This window comes from Triticum aestivum, chromosome 3D (assembly GCF_018294505.1).
Source record: "Triticum aestivum cultivar Chinese Spring chromosome 3D, IWGSC CS RefSeq v2.1, whole genome shotgun sequence".
Classification (NCBI taxonomy): domain Eukaryota; kingdom Viridiplantae; phylum Streptophyta; class Magnoliopsida; order Poales; family Poaceae; genus Triticum; species Triticum aestivum.
In genome coordinates this window covers 232,881,298-232,886,108 of record NC_057802.1, presented here as the reverse complement: position 1 = coordinate 232,886,108, position 4,811 = coordinate 232,881,298, and positions in this window count along the sequence as shown.

The window sequence follows — 4,811 nt, the reverse complement described above, 5'->3', positions numbered from 1 at the left end:
GTTAGGAGGCTGGAGTGCCTATTGATGGTGCCTCAGGTTCCGTGCCCAGTACTGGGGTGCCCCTTCCTCCCGCATAGGAAGGCGCGCTTGGCACTTCCCTCAGAACGGGCTTGGGGGCTTCCATCTGGAGATCCCGTGACCTGACTAGTGCGACGAGGGAGGTGCTCGGGCACCACTTGGATGCGTGCTTTGATGCACACTCCCACAAGCAAGGAGCGAGGTGCCAGGCGGCAGGTGCACGAGAATTCTTCACCAAGGCGATTGAGGAGCTTCAGGAGGCGCGGGCTATGCGTGGCGAGCGCCGCCACGCGCCACCCAGAGCGGCTGCGGCCCCCAATGTGCGCAGTGAGCTACGTGTCTGTGTTAACATCCCGGGCCTCAACAGGGTGGATTTGCAGGACCTCTTCTGGCTGTCCCGTGTCGGTCGCAAAGGGGGCTACCCCTGCAACTATGTGTGCATGCCGTTTGGCCTGCTAAACATGGGCGCCTCATACCAGCGCCTCGCGCTGCGTGGTATGGAGTCTCACGAGGCCAGGCGCTTGGCAGTCTTGTCTCAGGAGGCCAGACCCTCGTGAGCCCTCTGGGCCTCGTGAGCCACCAGGCCTTCGGAGCCGCCTAGCTCATGAGGAGTAGCTTCCGTGGCATGTTTCTTCAGCTACCTCGATGCTTCTACGATGCTGGTGCCAGGTGACTTGTTGGTTTGTTCAGTTGAGGGCGCCCCTCGAGGTGTATTATCCTCAGGCTATCGGGGACCGCCCCAGCAGTTATGTCGTTTCGATTCATGTACTTTGGACCAGTTATGCTTTCATGAGCTACGGTGGTATTAACCTTGCATCTGACGATGTATCGTCTCCAGAGTCACCTCCACGGGCTTCGCGCGTTGCCGGCTCTGCCCTTGAACGCCCCACAAGAGGGGGCTACCAGCACGACATCTATGCACGGGTCCTTCCCTACAGAGCCAATAAATCTAAGAGACTGAGCTCTGGCTCGCAGGCCGGCCCCACGCACGGCTCCTCACCAGGTCCTTAGTGCCTTTGTCTTCTCGTAGGATGATCACGGGCAGATCAGTGGTTGCGCGCCGCCCCTTGCATTTCTTAACTAAGTAATACGCAGGAGCCTCAGGGAACAAGACCTCGAGCGGCCTTGCCAGCGCGGACCTGCCATGATCAAGCAGCATTCCAGCTCGCAAAAGGCTAAGTAAAATTGCTTCATATGTCGAGCATCACTGGGTAAAGCCTCTCCAGAGTGCCTCCATGAGGCGAGCCATTTCTCTTTCTCGCGGACCTCTTGCACGTTAAAAGGGGGGCCCTTGAGCATTGCGCCTCAGGAGCTCTTACTAGCTTTTGAGCCCTCACCCCCTCGACTTGACCACGGCATCGCGACCTGGCATACCAGCAGTGGTTGAGTTCTACTCGAGGACCGGGTCCTGAGGACGTAGAGCATCATGGTCTGCAAATAAAGAGGGGTGCAAGCCTCGTGGAGGAGTATAGCACTACTACAAAAATACACTTCCGTGATGATACGTGTTTGTCATAGTAGGTCACGTTTTCTGTCATGCATGTACATCCATGACGATTTTATGACAGAATCAAGATAGTCATACCTGTGTTGTCGTAGCAGTGTTCCACGACATTACAAAAATAATCATCACGGAAGTGTCCACTTCCATGACGATAAATGGCGCGTCATGGAAGTGCTTTCGTCAAGGGAGATCGACACGTGTCATCCACCGTAATGGGTCGCCATTAAGCTATCGGGTCCGGTTTTGGATCCGATAACCCGTTAACAGCCCAGACCAATGGGGATTTTCCACGTGTAGAATTCTCATTGGCCGGAGGAAACACGTGTTGGCTCACTGTTGGGACAGATGTCATCCACACATTGGACAGGAGGCGCCTATGATACGTCGACACGTGGCACATCCCAACAGAGGCACATTCCGGTGAAAAGGCCGGCCCGTTTGACTTGGTCAAAGATGTAGCGGGCCGGCCCACGGAAAGCCTGTTAACGGCCTGTTAGTATATAGCCCATTTACAGACCGCTAGGTCACGACCCATTACGGCTTACCCTAATTAGGCCCAGTAGCGTCATCTGGGCCGTCCAGTATGATTCCAGCCCGTTGTAACTTCCGGCCCATGTACGACCCATGATGTCTTTCTGCCCATATGAGGCCCTTTGTAAATCTTGGCCCATTAACGGCCCGTGGTGAAACTGGCCCGTAATGAACAGTGTATCACTTTATACCCATTAACCGCCCATTAGTCCGTCGGCCCTTTCCAGCCCGTGTTAACTTTCGGCCTTCTAAGGGCCAATTTATTCTTCGGCTCATTTCCAGAATTCGATTACTTACGGTCCATTACTGGCCTGTTCAGCTTGTGGGCCAAATTCAGCCCGTGGTTACAGTCGGCCTGCTTGTGGCCCATTAACACGTTGGGCTGTTTTCGTAGCGTCATCAATTACGGCCTATTAACGGCCCGTTATGGTCGGGCCATAAAATAGACGATTTCGACTCTAGCTCGTTTACGGCCCATTTTGCGGTCCGTCATTGGTCCACGAATAGTACGGCCCATGTTTGGCGAAACGGTTATACGGCCCGTAGAAGGCCCATAGATGATACGACCCGTAGAAGGCCAATGGATCCTATGGCCCATGGAAGGCCCATGGATCGTACAGCCCGTGGAGGGCCATGGTCACTATAGCAGGTAGTAGGACCATGGTCACAATAGTCTGTGTGTTGCCATGGTTATTGTGGCCTAGCTTATTATGGCCACTAGAAAAACGCGGAAAAAGAACTACAGTGACTACAAGAAAACAACTAAACAAGAAAATAAGGAAATAAATAAGCAAGGAACAAACGCTAGGCTATTACGGCTATTACACATATTACATCCACTCGGCGTCAAAGTTCGCCACTAGTGCAAATATAGGGAACAAAGCAGCATATTACATACACTAGCCGTCAAAATTGGCCACCAGTGCACATAAATGCGGCAGCAAAACAAGTCCATAACTGAAACAACTTCAGAAGAGCTCAAGAAACGTTATCCTGGGTATCCACCATGCTGGCAATAAGCTTAGCAATCTTATTAGCTTTGTCCTGTTTGGCCATAAAATCCTCCAACGCTTGTTGTTGCACCAGAAAGTATGCATCTGAATGCTCCAGGGACTTCCGCAGTCCTTCCGCTTCTTGTCGCAGCACAACTGATTGATATCTTTCAGCTTGTAGTTGAGACTCAAGAAACCGAACCGATTCAGACAGTGAGTTTGGATAGCTTGCGCAAGCGGTAGTGGCCAGTAACTCGAACACTAAACCAAGACAGGACTTTGGGGTTGTCTCACTGTCTTCAAGATAGTTTTCCTTAGCTGTTTTATCAGCTTTGTTGGAGACCAACAAGGATGTCTCACTATCCTGAACCTTATCTGCATTACTTCCTTTACCATTGCTTAATAAGGCACTCTTCCCCAATATTCTGTCAGCATTCTAAAAGAAGAAATAAGCAGACACATAACAGGTTTAGCATGTACTAGTGTATGAAACTCATTTCGGTGAACCAGCTCATTAGTAAGGTGGACAGGATTAAACTACCAAGTCTTCTATTGCCAAGCAGTACATAATAAAAGCATCAAACAAACATATATCTAAAATAGGGACATAGTTCAAATCATATCAGTTCAAGACAAATCAGCACTGAAAGAATACAAAGCGTGGGAAACTACAGGGCACAACAAAATTTTAGATGGGTACCACGGGTCTACATGTACAACAACACTATTGGCTCTGTTGTGATGCTAGTAATGTGCATGATATGAGAAGCCAACTGTGTACACAATTGAAATTGAAATCAACAGAGCTATTGATAAGAGGAAACCTGCTAAAGAAACATGCGTGAACATACCAGCTGTGCTATTGGAGTTTCGATTGCATCCTTCAATTTAAAAATAAGTTTGTATGAGTAAATACAGTGATACAAGAGCAAAGCTGTATGCACGATAGCAATGGAATCTTAAATCAGAACAGTTGTTCTTCAGGTTTAAGCACTTGTTCTACATGAACAGAGTACAGTACGATGCAAGAATATAGTACTTAAAAATAGAAAATGAGCTCATAGACCCTACCACATTCTTGGTTCGGGACCAGTACATAACAAGGCATTCCTAGTCAGCGTCCAGTAAATGTGTCTCAGGAGAACGTAAGGGAATTTGATGAGTTTCTTTGCCAGTGAAGTACGTTTTCTAAAGGGTAATTCCGATACTACCACCAAGCATTCTTGAAGATAGCAGAGGTATTAGCACAGGTTACCTCATCCTGAGTTTCCAAATCGGTCCTTCTCTATAGAGAAAAATGGGAAATTTTGCTATATTATTACCATCATGGAGGTAGAATGTATGGGACAAAGCAAAGTAATTGCTATGAATAATATTACTTACGCATAACTCCTAGACAAACACCTGCAACTGGCATTTTCCTTCATCTTCAGTATAATATTTCCATGATGGGAAGATACACACATAGGATTTAACAACATGAAATGCGATAGATGCTAAACTACGACTGGCCGGTTGTGCTTCCTCCACAGGAATACGTGTACTAACTGGTGGAGTTGGGGTTCGCCGTGGTAGTACTAGCGCTTTGGGCACTGGAGCTGCCTTACTAACTGCTGTTGTTTGGGAGCTCTGTGGTGGATATGGTGTCGTGTCAACAGGAACTAGGTTACTATCTGCTGGGGTTGGGGTTAGATTGGGTGAAGCTGGTTCTCTGTCCATCGTAGTAGGGGTACAATCTGCGCGAGTCTGGGTTATGTGTGGTAGGG